This window comes from Sturnus vulgaris, chromosome 15 (genome assembly GCF_052056855.1).
Source record: "Sturnus vulgaris isolate bStuVul1 chromosome 15, bStuVul1.hap1, whole genome shotgun sequence".
NCBI classification, from domain to species: Eukaryota; Metazoa; Chordata; class Aves; order Passeriformes; family Sturnidae; genus Sturnus; species Sturnus vulgaris.
In genome coordinates this window covers 17072734-17091525 of record NC_142257.1, presented here as the reverse complement: position 1 = coordinate 17091525, position 18792 = coordinate 17072734, and the positions used below count along the sequence as shown (strand labels likewise).

Sequence of the window (18792 nt, the reverse complement as noted above, 5' to 3'; positions counted from 1 at the left end):
CTTGTCTCCTCCGTGACGTCTCTTGTCTGCTGGAAGCGGCCCCAGCAACCCTCTGGAGCTGGGGCAGCGAGGGAAGTGTCAACTGACAGCTCTGCTTTGTTTCAGGGGGGAAAAAAGAGTAACACAATCCCTTCTCATCTTCTCTGGTGGCCTCAGTTAACTTCTCAGTGCCTCGGTTTGCCAGGTTCTGGGATCGTAAAGCCCTGTAAAAGACTCGGAGATCCTGGAACTTGGGGGAGGAAGATAAGAATTAAAAAAGGAGGAGCAACTGGCTCCCAGAGCCCTCCACCACCTCCCGACCCAGCACTGTCCTTTCCCCTCCTCTCTGCACATTATCAAGTGTGTGTGATCGCTCTGCACATCTTCACCTCCCAGGACCCCTTTCTCTGCTCTCCCCTGTCCTGTTTTCCTTCTCTCCAAGGCCCAGAATGATGCAGCCATCCCTGCCTCTGCCAAGCTTCCCTCCTCTGCTTCCCTGCCTGCTCTGCTCCGTGCAAGGGCTCAGGCAGACTGTTCCCAATTCCTTCTTTTTGTCCTTGAGCTTTCTTCACCTGGGGAGAGCCCCTTGTTCTGGGCACAGACCACAGTCAGGCTCAGCAAAGCCTGGGACCACTCAATGGGAGCCCAGAAAATGCAGGAATGCAGGACTATGAATCCTGCAGAAGTAGAAAAAGTGTTTAGGTTCCCCAGGACACCGGCCAGGAAGCAAGACCTTGAGCCTAGCCATGCTGTCCCAGCAAGGAGCTGGCCACTGTCTGCTGGCCACGCAGGACTTGGAGTGACGTGTGTCCTGGGAGCCACCCTCTGCTCAGCAGAATTCCCCACTCCAGCCGGGGAGAGAATCATCCCTTGTTTGTTTGCCCTGGTTTGTTTTTAACAAAACTGTGCTGCTGGCTGTTTATCACTTCATTTTCCTCCAGGAGATGAGGCAAGCGAAGGAGATCAGCCAGAATAAAACACGACCTTTCTGGGCTGTGCTGTGGGCTTGGACTTTCCACCTACCGCCTGTTTGTGCCAATGGGGTCTGAGCTGAGCAGATGCCAGGTGCCGTGTTTGGTGCTGGCACAGGAGCAGCATATGCAGCTCTGAGCTCAGGCCCACGGGATACTCCCCAGCGTGTGCTCATGACACCCACCCAGAGAGTTTTTGTGCCACAGCTCAAGTCACTTCCTCACACCCAGCAAATTCCCGTCCCCCCACGGTGAATCTCAGCAGAGGAGGGCTGAGTGCCTGTGAGGGAGCACTGCACACAAAGCACCATTTCTGGGTTGCTGTGAAGACCCAGGGACTCATTCCCTGGCCTTGCTCAGTCCCCGGCTGGGCTAATGTGTGCAGAATTCCTGAGGCCTCCCTGGGGATCTGAGGGACTTTGCTCCCTGGACGTGCCCAGAGCGTGAAGGCAGAGTCTGCAATGAGACACAGCAGAGCACAGCAATGTCAAAGATGCTCCAGTCGGGGTGTGCCCACCCCCAGCCCGGTCCTGCCTCTCTCTCACAGCTCTCCAGCCCAGACTGGGACCTGCCCCTGGCTCAGGTGGACCTGACTGGCTTCCAGCCAAGCACTCACCAGCCTGAGCTCTGAGCACAGCTCAGGTCTTTGCTACTGGGAATTGTTTGGAGCTGGCTCACCCAGCTCTCCAGCCATGCCCTGCCTGCTCCCCAGACCACCACACACTGACCAGCCTTCCTCCTGTGTCACACGGGTGTGCACAGCCACCCCCTCCCCATCTGGGCTGGGGAGACAACTTTGTCATGAGGAGCCAGGCTTGGGGGTAGAAGTGATGCCCTAAGGAGAGGCTGAGAAAGGCAAAGCCTTCTGCACAAAATCTCTCTGTCCACCCAACACCGAGGGCCAGGTGGGCCACTGGTTCCTCTGGGGTCCTGCTGAGCCTCCTGGGGGTCCTGCTCCTCCTGCTCAGGGATTCATGTCCAGTGCTCCTGTAACATTCTCCCTATCCTCATCTGGACCCAGCCCGTCTTTCCTTCCCTCTTCTCAGGGACAGAGTGAGGCTCTCTCTGGTGTCATTGCTACTGCCTCCAGTCCCAAAATGTTCTGTCCAGTGACCCTGTGTTATCCTTTGGGAGCACAGTGTGTCCAGCACATCTCTTCCAAACCGTCCTGAGAGGGGCTGGGGGGTGCCTCTGTCCTGGCTTTTGTGGTGCTCACATAAAAACTGAACATTCATTGTATTTACCAGAAACTCTAGCTGCGAAAAGAGCTCTCCTGACTTGTTTTTGAATGAAATCCAAACTGTTTTGACCCATGGATGGCATGCTGAGTTTTGAAGGTATTTACTGAGTAGCAGTGAGCTCAGAAATGTCACGATGAATCAGAGAAAGAGTGTCTTGGTAGGGATATCTCCAAGAGAAGACAGGAAAAGACCTCACCCTAGCAGCCATCTGCCAAGTGTCCTGGTGGCTTCTGGGCCACTGAAGATCTTCTGGCTTCTGAGTCACAGCCCCAAAAGGCAGCTGTGGGACCTGTGTGAATGGGGACAGTGAAGGTGACAGTTTTGAGCTCTTGAGAGAACAAAGCCTTTTTCAATGATATGTCTTATCTTCTACCTCTGTGTTTGGAAGATCCAGAGCTTAAAAAGCCCCCACTTGACGCACAAAGAAAGGTGTCTGCCACCCTCACCAGTCCCCCAGGCATGGTCAGATCAAGTGGATTTTGGTCACAACTAAAGAATTCCCCTTCCAGACACAAGAGAGCCTCAGGGCACACACAGGGAAGCAGCAGGGCATGAGGCAAGGCAACATGGGGAAGGCAACCAGGTCCCTGGAGGCATTTAGGGACATCCTGGGAGAGCAGTGGGGTTGGGAGCTAGCCTGGAAGCCTGCCCTGCAGCCTGCCTCCCTCCTCCCTCAGCTGAGTCCTCGGCAGGTAGTGACAGAAACCAAGCAGGTTTGTTCGCAGTGACATTTTGGAGGATGCCTCCCAGAGATGAGTCAGGCTGTGCCTGCTGCAGAAAAACAGTGATGCAGAGTCTTGTGGGACAGCTTTAGTGGCTGTGGAGGAGGCAGGCTCACCTGAGCCAGCCCCGCCACGCTGGTCCTTGGGAAATGCCTACCACACACACAGGCACTGGATGCAAGAGCATCCTGACCACTCTTCCTTTTCTTCCACAGTCATTAACGCTCTTGGAAACTCCTGCAGGAGCTGGAACAGAGGTGTCCCTTCAGTGAGGTGCCCAGAGGTGTCTCATGGACCTCTGCCTGCAGTGTTCCCACCTCACCCTGTCCCTGTTGCTAAGATGCTCGGCTTAGCAATGCCTGCTGCTGACACAAGACCCTGGATACTGCCTATCACATTTCCCGTGAGCTGCAGAGAGCAATGAAAACAGAGATCAGAGAGCCGAGCAGAGGAGCTCAGCCTGCTAATTACAGTGGGAAAGCAACATTCAGCACCTGCTGCTGGCAGTTCCGTGCTTCTGCCAGGGGCTGGACGACAAAACAGGTTTGGTTGGTGGTGAGACAGGGCAGCAAAACAGGACCCAGTAGGGCCGGGAGCGGTGGGGGCAAAGTTGAAAAGGAAGGAATAAGGCAAAACTGGTGGGGTTAGGATGATCACATCCATGATGCTCTGATCCAGAACTACCCCTCCAGACAGGCTGTGGAGAGGCAGGTTGTCACGATCATCACCCTGCTGTCGGCTCTGCTCTCATCCCTGTGCAAATCACAGTGTGCTCTTCCTTCCTCCCGCTGCTCTGCCAGGGTGATTTGTGTCAGCAGGGTCTCTGGCCAAGGTGATTGCAGCAGCCTATTTTTGGGAGTGCCCTTGAGAGCTGCGAGCCAGGAAGGTGGAGCCCAGCTGTTCCCAGTGTCCGTGCCCTGGGGAGGCACCAACACCTGCAGTCCCTGCTGGCTGCTCTCCAGAGCCTGGCTAATTGCACCGGGCCCTTGAATAATGCAGGGCTGAGTGCTGAAGGGGCTGCCTGCCCGCTGGCTCTGCTGGCCCTCGGGAGGGCACGGAATGGCCCAGCTGGGGGCCACTTCAGGCTGCAGGAGATGGCAACATCTCCTTTTGGACCCTGGGGTTTTGGCTCCAAAGGTGCTTTCTGGCTCAGCTTGGTTGCTGGATGCCTGCTGACTCTCTGGGACTTTGATTTGGCTCTGAAAATCAGCAATAGTTTCATAGATCCGCATTGTTTTGAGGCCATTTTAGGTGCAGACAAAGATTTAAGGGACAGGTCTGCACCCAAATGTATGTGAATCCTATTCTGACCATCACATTTATTTACCTCATCCTACAACCCCAGGTAACATCCCACTGAGGTGCTGTCCACCCCCAAAACTGCCTTACTTCACCTGAGCATGGCAGGGATCCATCTGAGTAGCTGTTCCTGAACTTCCTTTCATCTCTCTTACCCAGAGCAGCTGTGGCTGCCCCTGGATCCCTGGAAGTGTCCAAGGCCAGGCTGGATGAGGCTTGGAGCAGCCTGGGATAGTGGAATCTGTCCCTGCCCGTGGCAGGAGGTTGAAATGAGATGGTCCTTAGGATCCCTTCCAACCCAAACCGTTCTGTGATCTCCTGACCTGCAACACCACAAAATGAAGGCAGAGACCTGACCACAGCTTTGCATTCCAGACCTGCCCATCCAGAAACCACCAACAGCCCTTCCTGGCGTGGGTGTCACCCTGCAGGACCCAGGATGATGGTGACACGTGGGATTCCACTTCTTTCTAGGTATTGTTGCACCTCAGGGGCTGCAATTTTCCCTCCAGGAGGGTGGTGGCACTGCCAAAGGCCTGTCCTGCCCTGGAGGGGAAGGATCTCTCCTACACATCCTTCCCTGGGATATAAGAAGCAGACAAACACACATGGCTTCCCACAGCACTTTCCCAGTCTCTCTCTGGTCTTCCTGATCCAGATGCTGTCTGCAGAGTGCCTGTTTTTCCATGGGCTCCTTTCCCATGATCTTGCATCCACACTAATGCTTTGATGCCCTTTATTAAGGAGTTCCACAGCACGTTCCTTGAAAAATTACTTCCATCCATCTGCTTCAACTCACTGCCTTTGCCTCATGCCCCTTCTTCTCAGCTGGGAGGGAGAATGAGCAGTCCCTGCTCACATTCCCTATGCTGCTCATCTTTTCCTGGATTTCTCAGCCACCCCGCAGGTGTCTCTTCCTGCTCTGCCTGTTCATGAGAGGTAGCTGCAGTTCAGTGGTGTGGATGAGAAATGCTGTGGCTGGCAGTAAAGCTGGAGTCTTGTGATACCCTCCAAATATTGCTGAATTTATCTTTCTGGCACACCTGCCAAGCTAAGAAATCCTTTTACCCCTATTCCAGTGAGGAACAGCATGGCCAGGTAGCAAACACTCCCCTGATGCAAAACAAGGAGCTGGAAACCAGGTGCTGAGCCTGCATGTCCTTGTTCCCACCCAAGAGGTGCTTTGCTTAGCAAACCAGCTTAAACCAAGCTTTACAAAGCACCTGGCTTAACTCAGCACCCAGCCAGCTGACCAAAATCTTGTCATTGCAGTGACCAACCCGCCAAGGCTGTGTTTTGATCTCCAGGAGTTGTCACCCGGTGAAAACTAGCTGGAGAGACGTCGCTTTTCCCAGACAAAGGGAAGGAGGGGAGGGAGCAGCTGAGCCAGTGGAACTGTTTGTGCAGCCATAATCACACCTTAAAGCACAGCAGCAGCACCTGGAAAACAGCCTGGCAAAGAGACCCTGGTGACCAGAGAAGTTTTCAGTGTGGAGCTGCCTTTTTGGGGGCACTCACCCCCCCTGAATGGTGCGTACTGCCCACGGGGGCAACGCTTTGATCCTTTTTGGCCAGGGAAGAATTGCTCCCTCCAGGTTTTAACTTCACATCTGTTTGCCTTCATTAAATATATATATATATATTTTTTTTTTTAACAGAGAGGAAAGCCAGTGTTTTTTGGCAGTTTGAAAGGGTCCCACCCAATGGAAACGGAAGGGAGCAGAGAATGGGGAAGGCTGGGAGGGAAGGTGTTCCAGCCTTGCCTGGGGCATCCTCTGCTCCCTGCCCCATGTCTGTGGTCCATGTGCCCTCCAGCTGTGCCATCCTCCTCTGCCCACATTTCCCTTGCTGGTCAGCTTCTGCTGACCCCTCTGTGGGGCCAGAAGGACCATCAATGTCAGGATACAGCAGAGACACTCGGGGCTCAGCTCTGGGGCACTGGAATGCCAAAGATAAGAGAGGAAGCATGCAGGGCCAGACCCTATAACCCACCTGAGCCAGGTCTTGCACCCCCATGCTGTGTGTGCTCCAGGTGGCTACTGGGGCACAAAGGGATGCTCAAATCTGTCACCAGGGGAGAGCTTGCCATCTCTGTCATTCAAAGATGCTCAAGTGCCATTCTGGGAGGCACAGGCAGGGTCTGGGAAGGACCCATGAGCTGAAGCAGTGGGAGGGACAAGCCAGACTTTACCTCTTTCTCAGCTCTGTCCCCCACACACTGCAAATGAGAGCTGCAAAGACCTCTGTTCTCCAGGCTGGCCTCTCGCCCTCAGTGCTCCTGCTCCCACTCTCAGCAGCTCAGCCCTGCATCCAGGTTTACATATAAATACAGAGTGAGTGTGAAATCCACCCTGGGGTCTCTCCTGACTCCCACTCGGCTCCCTAATTGGAAAGTCTGCCAGCAGGAGATACTGCAATGAGCTAAGGCAGAAACAAACTCCCTTTATCCCAGGCAGAGATGACGGCTGGGGTTAGGTCCCAGTCCAAATCACGCTGCCTGGGAAGGACACAGAGCAGGCTCGCACATGCTCTGGTTCTCCATCAGGCTCTGGGGGCTTCACCACTGCTGTGCCTGGAGGGAAGGGGCAGGGAAGGGATGTGTCAGAGAGGATCCTGCAGCAGCTCATCCCTCTGGGAAGGGCTGGGCTAGCACTTTGCAATCCCTGACCACCTGATGCCAGCGAGGAGGGGCTGATCTCTGTGCAGCACTGGGTGGGTGTGTTGCTCCAACACCTGCATCTTCAAACAAAGACACCTGATTCTGAGGTTCCCCCATTTGCTCAGCTCCCCAACACAGAGCTCCCATCCAAGCACTGCTGACCTACAGTGACCCCCACTCCTTTCGGTTATTCTGCCTCAAGGAATCAGACTCTTCACCTCCTTCCTTTGAGGGAAAACTGACCCTCACACCTCGTGGCCTCTATTTCTGCTCCCCAAGCCCTGCATTGCAGGTGTTCCTCACCACCTTCAGTGGAGGCAAAGTGCCCACACCTCACCAGGGGATGTGGCACCCCAAAAACTCCTATCAGGAGCACTGGGAAAGACAGCTCAGAAACCTCCTCCACCAGACCCCCAGTGATTTTTTTGCTGCCTCTTCTAGTTTTTGGAGGCCCTGGAGACACAAACATTGCCTCCAGTAGAGCTACTTCAAAAGCAACAATGATTCCAGTACAAGCAGATCAATGTTCCAGAGCTTTGTGGTTTTGGAGAAAATAGCACAGATCTTGTCTCTAACAATGCTCCCCGTGTCCAGGGGGTGTTTTCCACAGTGGGATGCCATATTCACCCAGGATCAGGGATGCTTCCTTTGGGTCTGGCATCACCCAGTCTCAGGGAGCTCTCCAGATGAGCAGACAGGAAAGAAGCCCCAGGGAGAGAAGAGAAATGAGGTATGGTCAGATATCAATTTAAACCAAGGGCAGACTCAAAACAGGTACCCTGAACTGCTGAGTATGAACCATGCTCTACTCCCATGAAAGGCAGAAGCTTTGCCTCTGAAAGCTCATCAGAATTTATGACTTATGTAGGACCCAAATAACTGGGAATTCAAACATCTTCAAACAGAAAATTCCATTTTTGACCAGTTCTCTGGAGTGAAAACAAACCTGACATATGAAACACCATTTTACTCCTCGTGTTGTCTGTGTGAATTCAAACATCTACTGATGCAGCAAATGCTTTATGCCAAAACAACACCAAAATTAATAAACTCACTGCTTTAATCACAGTGCTTGGAGCGAGAGCCAAGGTGGCACAGACTCACAGACATCTCCTGTACACATGAGCATCGCTTCTTGGAGAGCTTCTCGTGGTCATTCCCGTGATTCACCCTCCAAGACCAGCCTGACACTTGCAAAGGCACAGTTATGGCCATACCCTTTAGCTGGTGAGATTCTGCCAGCTGAGTGCTGTAGAGTCTTCCCTTCACTAATCCTACCTCCTGGAGGCACTTAGCAACTAATCTGGATTACCTGTTTCTACTGTTCATGGCAAGGGAAACTTCATTGTTTCAAGTCCTGTGGGCTCACTCCAAGGCAGTGGCCCGTGGGAACGTCCCCTTGTCTTCCTAATTTGATTTAGGTTGCTCCTTTGCCAAGACCCCTCGAGTCTCACGTGGATTTAAGTGAGCCATTGCATGGGCTCCAAACACACTCTTTAGCTGGGGACATTATCGTGCTGCAGCAAACACTCAGACCTGGGCTTTTGCAGCAGGAGGATTATCACTATTTAGCAGTGGCTTGTTAACAAATGCCTAAGGAAATACAGACAGCACAATGCTGACCCACAGCGTGGAGCAGAAACACCTTCCTGGTCTGATGGAGGCAGGAGTTTCCTACTTCAGAGCATCTCTTGTCAGGTTTTAACCAGCCCATGCCACTGCAGGTCAGAACATTCAGACAAAGTCCAGCTGACTTCCCCAAACCCTGCAGCAAGCCTTTGGCTCCAGTCACCCCAGAAAGTACCAGCTGGAATTAGGACTTCCAGAGTTTTGTAAGCCAAATGGGCCCAAGCTTGTGCATATAAAAGCCCCAGGGTGTGCCAGTCTTGGAGCTATTTTCCCAGCCCTCCTCCAGATCCGTGCCTGTGACTGTCATTTGTGAGGTGGGATGTGCAGCCCTGCCCACAGCTCCAGGCGAGGTCACGGTGACACCCCCCGCCTGCCTAACGCCTCTCTGAGGCTCCTGACATCCTTCTCTGCAGTCTCTCCCATGAAGTCTCATTTTTATTCACCTTTCTGGTCACTGCTGGGCTCTGGAGCAGAGGGCTCATTGGGTTGTCACAAAATATCCCAATTCCTGGGAGGTGGCAGCCAATTCAGGAGCTCTCAGTGCAGGGAGTGGCTCAGGATGGGTTCTGCCTCTGTGACATGATGTGCCCTGTGCTGAGCTCAGCTCTGTGATCCAGGCCCATGGTGCCTCTCTCTGGACACCCCACTGAACCTGACCCTCCCAAAATTTGAGCAAATTAACAGGACATGGTCTCACTCCAGACATCTCCCGACGCTCCCTCACGTGGATCGCGTCTTGGTGCACACGAGCCTTTTCACAGATGCCACTGAGTTTCATGTAGGAGGATTATTCCCGGGAAATCTCATTTCTCACTTCCACTCACACATCCTGGTGGCCTCTTCTAAGGACAGCAAAAGCCCCAGCCCAAGAACCTTCCCAAAGAGCTCAGATGAGTGAGGCAGCTCTTTTAGCCCACTTGTGTTGGGCCAGTGTGAAAATTCATTGCACAAACTGTCCTGGGGAAGGAGCAGCCTGGCTTGGTGGCCAGGGGTGACCTGCTCCACAAGGAAGGATGCTGGTGGCTGTATCTAAAGTCTTCAGCTTGTTCACTCACTCAGGAAAGATAAAGGCTTCAGCCTGTCCCCAGCAGCAGCATCGTGCTGGTCGTGGTGCCAGGATGCTGTGGAATCTCAGAGTTCCTGGGAAAACCAGCTCAGGTGGGCTTGTGGTGTTTGCAAGAGTTCAAAACTCATTGTCACAAAAGCTTGTCCCCCTGCGTGCAGAGCCACTCCTCCCTTCCCAGGCACCCTCCAGCTACCACTGCTTCATATGTGGCTACAGAAACAGTGAGCTCCTTGCCCATCCTGGTGAGCTCCTTGCCTATCCTGGTGGGCTCCTTGCCTATCCTGGTGAGCACCTTGCCTATCCTGGTGAGCCAGCACCCGTGACTGGATTGTTCCAATCCTTCCAGACACCACCAAGATCCATCCAGCTGTTCTGAGCTCTGCCCTGGCTGATCCTGCTTTAGTGCCTCCTGCAATGGGGCAGGCAGTAAGCCTGGGTAGCTGGGGGACAATTATTTCTGCTTCACGTGGGTGAATGAAATAAATCTCTGGTGGTGGGGCAGGACCTCGCTGCAGACCTGGAGCGAGGCATTCCTGGGATCTTTGTCAGAGCAGTTTGGGAACTGGTAACTCCTTTTAGCACTCCAAGGGGTTTCCAGGTGGTGGCTGAAGGCACCTTTCCCTCTGAGCAGGGCAGGCAGCTCCTCAGGGCAGGAGCTTCTCTCTGCTGGCCACCCTAGAGAAGAGATGACCTTCTTGAGAGAGAAATGCTTTCCAAGCTTAAACTAGATTTTATAAATATCCTGTCCCTCACCCTGTGGCCCCAGAACCACTTCTGCAGCTGGCCCTTGTGATGGCAGCCAGAGCACTGTCCCACAGCAGAGGGAAGACACACAGTCCTGCTTCACATCCCATCCCAGCCTCCACACAGCCCCAGCTCTGCATCCCTGCCTGGCCTGTGCATAAACAGGACGAAGCTGCCCAGGACAGTGTCCACCAACAGGATAAGCTTGCTCTTGTGTGGAGCAAAGCCCCAGCCTGCCTGCATGCTGAGAAAGGACCAGCCAGGACCGCTGCCTCCCCTCCCCATCACAGCACCCAGGATTGCAGCCCCAGGCAGATTCTCTCCTTGCTGGATAACTTACACGTAGCTTCCCTGCTCCATATACTCAGCTGTTCCTCTGATATGGTGCCAGTCTCAACACATGGAATCCAGGCCTTCAAAATCTTCCATAAGCTCAGGCAACTTTACATTAGCACATTGTCGATGATTTCGAAGCCTCCAGGCTCAGCCCGGCGAGCCTTCCATAAAATATCGAGCGAGGTAATGGCAGCTCTGCATGAAGCAGAATGAAATGCTGGAGCTGTCCATCTTTCCATATTTCTCCTGGCTGAATAAAAGAAGTTGTTTAATGGTAGTATTAAATTCAGTGCCACCTGTTGTATTCCTGTGTCCCCAGGACCTGGAAGGAATGCTCTTTACACAGCTTTCCATGTTATTCGTGAGGATATGGCTCCTAATTGCAGCTCTGCTATGTTACCATTTCCAGGAATTTTCATCAGGCCATTCAACATCAACCCTTAGTTCCTGAGAGCTTCCTTTCCTTTATGAAACTTTTGCCATTTTTCTCCCAGGGTGAGTGAAAAAAAAGAGATTGGAGATAAGACCATTCAAAGTCTTGAACCAATTGGTCAATGAAGGAATTTCTGCAATATTTTGCATTTTGGGACTATTCACCCCCACTAACTAATTCCTCCTTTCTCTTCATCCTGAAGCCACATTTGTTCCTTGAAGAGATCATTCCATCCCAACCCTTTCTCAAACTCCAGCCCTACACTTCACAAGCAAATCTGGAAAACCATTCCTGCCCTCCAGGATATGCATTTAATGGAGGAGAGCTGGAGAAAGACCTGGCCACAGGTCCAGTTGTCCTACAGATGTCCCCCCCTGTTCTTTCCCTGAACTCCTGATGAGCAGCTGAATGCTCAGCACCACATCTCAGACATCTTCCCTGGCCCATGGAGAGAGTCACTGGTCACCAGAGCACCAAAAGTGTCCCTCAGGTCAGCTGCAGGCTGACCCACCTGGCTCTTGGCAGAAGACATGGCAGCTCTCAGCCTCCTGCTGTCCCTGCTCCCCCCAGACCTGCTCCCTGCTCCTTGTGCCACCGCTGGTGGATGTTTGCAGATGGCTCATCCCACCCCTGCCCTTCTCTGGAGTCCCTTTTCTCCTGCCTCTGCCCAGACATCAGCACTGCCTGTGCCATGCCCAGCACGCTCTGTGGGCCAGCCTTGAGCTTCCTGCTGCCTTTCACCATCTCTTCCACAAAGCCCTTGGCCCAAAGCCCTGTGGGCAAGTCTGATCCTCTGGAGGTATCTGCCAGCACAGCCTGCCCGGGCTCACAGCTCTGCCTGGAGGCAGCTTTCCCAGTGGGAGGAGGGAGATGTTCATCCTCCCTTTCTTCCACTGCCCTAATCCCTGGGTCATGCTGCATCTGCATCCCCTGAGCATCCCCAGGACATCCCTGGAGGTCCCCATTGCAGCCCCCGAGGCTCACATCCCACCCACGGGAGCACCACGGGGGAGGTCACCGTGTTTGATGGCTCTGCCAGGGGACAGCTGCCTTGTTCCTGTTCCAAACCCCTTCCCTGAAGCTGCCAGCCCAGCTGGGAATCCTAACCCCATCCCTCACGCCAGGCAGGAGGGGAGGGGAGGACAGGGACACCGTGGTGGGGAACTCCATCCTTCCCGGCACCGCGGAGCAGCAGGGGCTCAGATTTCAGCTCCTCTGCCCTTGGAGAGTCCATGCCAGGAGGACCTCGGAGCTGTTTGGACTCGTTTGTCTCTCCCCGCCTCTGCAGGAGGGTGTGGGTGAGATTCTACTTGCCAAGAGAGCCCCATGGCTTGTCCTTCTTGGCTCTTTATGGCTCGGACCAGATCAGGTTTCTAAGCTCTTCCCAAGCCGGTAACTTTGGGTTTTTGTTTTTTTAAAGAGAAGGAAAAAAAAAAAAAAAAAAAAAGCACTGATTTTCTCCTTTCCCCACCCTCCCATCCTCCACCCTGCGATTTGTGGCCTGGCCTGAAGATGGTGAACGAGCAGCGGTGCTCCAGAGCACTGCCAGGGCTGGGCCACCTCTGTGTCCACCCAGGTCGCCCTGAAAACGCTCCCCGAGGCCAGGCAGGTGAAGGTGGCTCAGCATCCTCCTGCACCTCCCTCTGGATTCCTGCGTGTCCTCACCTGGTCTCCCAAGAGAACATGACCCAGAAAGGGAGGGGGGCAGTGCTGTGACCCTCTCAGCCCCCCCAGAAGATGTTTTCTGCTCCCTGCTGAGCGGCAGGCTGGCAGCAGCAGCCACCGTGTGTCTCAGTCCCCTACTGCAAAAAGGGCTGGGAGCCCTTTCCCAGGATGCTGTGGGGATGAATACAGCAGATAGCATGAGGTTCCCAGAGCAGGTAACATCCCCCTAATTAAGATAAATACTAATTAAGTCTGGGACTTTCAGAGAAGCCCTGGGAGCAGACTCCAACTCCTGTTGAATTTCAATGGGAACGAGACACCTGACTCCAGAAAAACACAGCCTCTGATATTAAGCTTAAATGGGCCCTTCTCTAACGTTGATCTATTGCTGCTCTGTAACTTATGAGTGCCTTCCCGTATATCCGAGCACAACGTCAATGTCCTGGAAATGCTAATGAGGAGCTTTAGGAGGGCAGCAGCGAACAGGCTCCAAGTCAGATGCCCGTGATCATCCTGTGCTATTAAACATTACGGACAAGCTTTGAGCAGAGCTTACCCATATTGCACACGAGGCTCTGGCTGAGCCCCAGGTGCTTTGTGCATCCCTCCTCCTCCTCCTCTTCTTCCTCCTTTCCAGCTGTGGAGAGCTTATGCTCTCTCAGTCCCTGTGCTTTGTGGGAGAGCCTTGCTGGGGTGAGTGAGAGGAAAAGACAGGGCCCTCCTGGTTCACACACAGAGCTGTGTCTGCTGGGAACAGCCTCCCAGAGACCAGCGAGGGACAGCAGCGAGGAGCAGAGCCCCGGCAGCCTCAGATGGATGGGGCTGCAGCAGCTGGGGCTGCTCATGGATCCTCCCCTCCCTCCCTTGTCCGGTGGAAGTTGTGGGTCACCCCATGAGCCATGAGGGCTCTGCTGGGTGGCCACAGCAGCGGGAGCCACGTAGGGAGCCAGGGGGACATAACAGGGGTGTGGTGACGGAAAAAAATGGAAAGCACTTGGGTTTTTCAGTGCCGGGATCACGGAGCGACGGCGCTGAGCTCGGCTGCGGAACCGTTTGGGAACTCCAGACCGTGAGACCCCTCTAGGAGCCACCACGTGTCCCGCTGGCTCAGACCCAGCATTGTGACGGGCTGGACTTGGCCGGCCCATTGCCAGCCCAGAGGTCTGACAAACACAACCTCTCTGTCCTCCGGCCCCGCTCGCCAGCGCCTGTTTCGAATTAGCATTTCCCCTGCCCCCACCGCCGGCCATTTGGGCAAATCCCTCAGCTGTCTGCCAGCGCTGCCGGGCCAGGGGAGACCGACCCCGGGAGCCCCGTTTGCTTTCCAAGGACTTTCCCAAGTCCCCGGTACACTTTAGCAATTAGAGGGTTAAGTTTCCTCCCGGCCTCGCTGCATTAACTGGAAAGGAATGAAGTGTCAGGCATGTTCTCACCACAGCAGGCTGTTGGAAAGCAACTCCCTTCTCCACGCACACACACCTCCCACTGCTGCGACCAAATTATTTTCTATCCTCCAGAGACCCAGTATGCCAGACAAAATCTGCAGCATGACTCTGATTCATTGCAAAAGGATGCAGATGTAATATTCCCTTTTTTGCCGGGGCTTCTCGCACGCTAATTCACACGGCATCTCGGCGTTTCGAGTTTTACAGCTCTCCTGCTCTCTTTATTATTTTTTTTTTTTTTCGGAGGGCTCTGACGCCCCTCGCTGACCCTTGGCCCCGCGTCCTTTCTCCCAGCACCACCAAAATAAAGACACTAAGCCTCCCATCTCCAGCGTGCAAATAGGCAGCTCTCCCCAATGTGCTAATTAGCCGAGTGTTTGGAAGTAAATAGGTAAGATTGGTGGTAATTTCCTGGCTGAAGGGGTAATTATTTGTTTCAAACAGGCTGCAAAATAACCCCCGTAAGGTGAGATAGGAAACTAAATTCAAAAGAGGTTTCCTATTCCCACTAAGCAGGATTGAAAACTGGTTTGAAATTCCTTTTTTTATTTATAGTACATGGTATCCATGGAAACCTACAGAGGAGGTCATGGTAGCTAGGCCTCCGTTTCACCCTGCTCAGGGGATTACCGTTGCACAGTGGTACGCAGCCGTGTAAGAAAGTAGATTCACAATTCCCTGCAAACAGGCCCCCCCCCGCCAGCCCCCAGCCCCAGCCTTCCTGGAGGGCTGCAGGAGAGCTTTTGGGAGGCTCATAAATCTGCTCCGAGATGGGAAAGTGATGGGAACTGTGCCTCCAGCGTCCCCCAGGAGCGGGAGGCTGCCGGGAGCACGCCGGCTCCCCGCGGTACCCGGACGCGATGCGCTGCGGGACGGAGCCGGCAGCGGGAGCAGCGGGAGGGAGATCCGCACTTCCCCTTTCCTGGGCTCCCATCCCTGCTCCCAACCCCGCGCCAAGGGGAGGAGCACCATGGCCAACTTTTCACTTGGCTGAACCAAGTGAGGAAAGCCCAAGCGTGGTCCAGATCCCGAATTCCCATTTGCCGGCAGGGATGTGCAAGGCAGGGCATCATCCGCGTTCACCTTTCCCTGCTGTTCTCAGGAAAACCATGGCTTTAGAGGAAGCGGGGAAAGCGTGGCCAGAGGGATGCCGCAGAAATGACTGTGGTTTTTGGCCATGTCCCGGGGCCGTGGTGCTGGGCACTGCTCCCCTCACGATTCCGGCAGGGAAAAAAGGCTCTCTCGCCTTCGGGAGCTGCTTGTACTCTCCTTGTACGAACCTTTTGCCGCTGCGGACCAGGGCGGCTTCCCCTTCCAGCATGGCTGAGTGTGATTTAGCGGGAGAGCGCGATCATTACTTTTTATGCCGTATGTAAACCCCGGTTCCAGCCCGGGGAGCGGCTGATGCTCCACCAGCAACCTCGAGCAGCGCAGGAGCGCTCAGCCAGCTCCTGGCAGGGCCACGGCGCCGGGATGTTCCCCGGGAAGGCAGAGGTGGAACGTGGAGCTGCTCCACAACCATTTCCCACCCAGCCCAGCCCTTCCCAGCCCGCCCTCCATCCCCTCCAGCTCCCCGCGCTCTGCCCCAGCAGCGCGCAGAGCCATATTCCGCCTGTGACCTTCACTAATTCACTTTCCCTCTCCACGCCGCATTCCCTCAGCTCGCAGAAGGACTCGCTTTTTCACACAGCATAAAAATAGCCTGCGCAAGGCGTTGCCAGAGGAAGCTGCGGGGCCAGCAGCGCGCAGGCAGGCGGAGGGACCGGCGCGGCTCCCCGGCCCCGCTCACGCCACTGCTCGCCCCACTGAGCCCTCGGCCTCCCTCGCCAGGGAGCTCCCAGACCGGCCTCCCACCAGCCAGACGCCCTTGGCCTCCTTAACACCCCAGCTTCTTCCTGCGCCGCTGCCGTGCTGTGCGCTCGGTCTCGGATGTGGTGAAATTCAGGCGGTGGAGGTCAGCAGCAGGGAAATGCTGCTGCATTAACCTTCCCCCTTAAACTGAATGCTTTTCCCCTCAGTTTTGGGAAATTGAAGGCTGAAAGCATCAAATTCAGATTTTTGAGGCTTTCTAAAGAAAAAAAATTATCCAAAAAATAATTTCCATGTCTTTTATGGAAATGACTCTGGTTTGAATATCTGTCAGTGGGAAATAGCACTGGAGCCATCACCATCATGCAAAACTGAGCTGTTGGTACCAAACCGACTTTATATTACCATAGAACACCTCCAGCTCCTCTTCTCTTCACAAACCCTCACCTTGATTCTTCCTCTGCCATCCCTCCAGCTGGCCTGTGCATGGCACCATGTGATCACGGCCACCCCCAGCCACTTACTCGGGCTTTGAGCCAGTACCGTGGTGTTTTCCCATTTCCCATCCCCGTCCCTGATGTGCCTCCCAGCCACCCCCCTGTTCTTCAGGCCCTTTCCTAGGCCTGCCCTTTGCCTGGGAGCATCTCCTCTTCTGGACAGGGCTTCAGCTGGCAAGGGAGGAAGCCTCCACCTGTGAAATAACCTCTGGACACACCTCTTGGCTGATTTGAGGAGGTGAATTGCATCCTAGAAGTGTCCTTTTCTCTCTAGCACTGGCTGTAAATGCTGGAGACATCAAAAGGGAGGCAGAATGAGGCCAGCCCTGCTCTATCAAGTGACCAGCCAGTGCCATCACACGCCTGTGTGCTCCATGTCAGACCCATCTCCTCTCCCTTCCCTGCCTCAGGGAGCCACACCGCTCCCCAGCTCAACACAAAGCCTGCACCCACCCCATATGTCTCCCCTCACATTAAGTTCATCCCCACGGCTGGTGGTTTTCTAGTGCTCACCACAATTCCGTGCCTACCTTGACGAGTGCTACGCTATCGCCAGTGCAGTCAATCAATCTTGCCTCGGCCAACAAGCAGCAGAGAAGTAATGCTTTTCCTACTCCCCCAGCTCTCTTCTCCTCCCGATCTCCATCAGGCACTCAGCAAGTTCACAAGGGCAGCCCGCTCTCGGTTTCCTTGGTCACGCACAGCAGCTTGCCCTCCTAGAGTAATAAAAACAAATGACACGTTGCTGGTTGTTGTCAGAGACGTTGCCGAGCCCCTCTGTGCAGAGCAGATTTGGGGCAAAGAGAGCATTTGCATTTTTAGGTTCCCTCTTGGGCAGGTGGAGGAGAAGTTGGATGTGACTTGTCAGTGGATGTGATGCCAGATTCAACTGAAAAGGATGAGCAAAGACTGAGGAATGCAGTCCATGTCTGCTCATAGATGCCAGAGATGGGGAAAGGATGCTGGAACTGATTATCTGGGAGCAAGCAAGACCCAGAAGTGCCTGTGCCAGGTCCTGATGACTGCCAGAGGGGGACAAGCCCCCACTCTGTAATGCTGCACCTGGCACTGAATTGAGTCACCCTGATGTGTGAACATCAGTTCTAGAAGATGAAGAACAGATTAAACAGATTAAACATCCCTTGTGGCTGGAGCCAAGACTTGCCCTGCTTCCATTTGCAGCATATCTGCATTTTCTCCCAGTTCAGTGTCCTCTCCTTGTAGGTACACGGAGAAACGCATGAACCCACACTCTTAACTGCATGGGAGGAGACCCCAAGACCCCAGCAGAGCAGGAGCTTGGGAATTCAGGAGTTACTCAGGCCAGGAGCCCAGTCTACCTTTAGCCACACGTAGCCCAGAGTGATGAAGTCCCCATTAAACTGCCCCTGACTCAGGAGCCCTGCACCACCCGCCCTGCAAGCTCTGCATCCCATCCCACCTGGGAGCGAGCAGGCTCTGTGCCCTGGGCAGCCAGCAGTGAGCAGCTCCGTGCCTGAAGGACTTCACCATCTGCTGATTCAGACACCAGTCCCTGCTCCAGGACTTTCCAAAGACTGCAGGAGGGGAGGGCTCACAACACCTTTATCTTTGGCTTTGCCTCTCCTTTTTTTCCCTATTTTTATTAGCTGGGAGACAGCCCATCCTTTTTATAGCTCTGAATTCAAGGGTGATCAGATGAAAGTGGAGAGGGGCTCCTGCATGGGTAGATGAGCAGCCATAAGGTCAAGGCACCTGAAGGAGAAGTTTCCAGCTTTCACAGCCCTAAAGATTGTCCCATAAAATTACTCATAAAATTAAAGTGAGGTTTGGGTTTCAAAGTCCTAAGAAACTTGAAATAGTCATCAGTCAATTCTGGTATATGGGAAGCCTCAAACCCCTGGTTATTGAAGCAGAGGTTAATGCTGAGCTGTAACATCTGCTGGGGACACGATGGACACAGCAGTGCCCAGCTCAGCTCCGGGGTTGTGGCTTAGGCAGTGGGTGATAAGTTGTTCTCACTATCACACTATGGATTTGAATTTCTTCGCTCAGATTCTTCCAAATAAAATACAGAGCCACTTTCTCAGAGGCTTCTGCAGGATTTACGAGGACTGGGTCCTCTCCAGTTTTCTTTCTGTATCAAAGTGATGATTTAATTAATTGATGATCTAATTTCAGTCTGGAACTGAAGCTAACCTGCCGATTTGTGAATTTGACCTTGGTACAGATTAACCACGGTGGCAGTTAGTGTTAGTTTAACAGTGTCCAGAACAGCCCTGCTGTGGTGATGCCTTCCCTGGACTTTGCTTTATGAA

At 53.9% G+C, this 18792-nt stretch overlaps 1 long non-coding RNA gene across 1 annotated transcript in view; it reads right to left on the bottom strand.

Moving 5' to 3' along the window:
* The window catches only part of LOC148222009 (uncharacterized), a 58093-nt gene extending 40750 nt beyond the window's left edge, over positions 1-17343 (bottom strand). The window contains exon 1 of the long non-coding RNA XR_015807035.1: positions 17026-17343. This is a non-coding gene — a long non-coding RNA (uncharacterized LOC148222009). The remainder of the gene's footprint in view (positions 1-17025) is intronic.
* Between the last annotated feature and the right edge of the window lie 1449 nt (positions 17344-18792).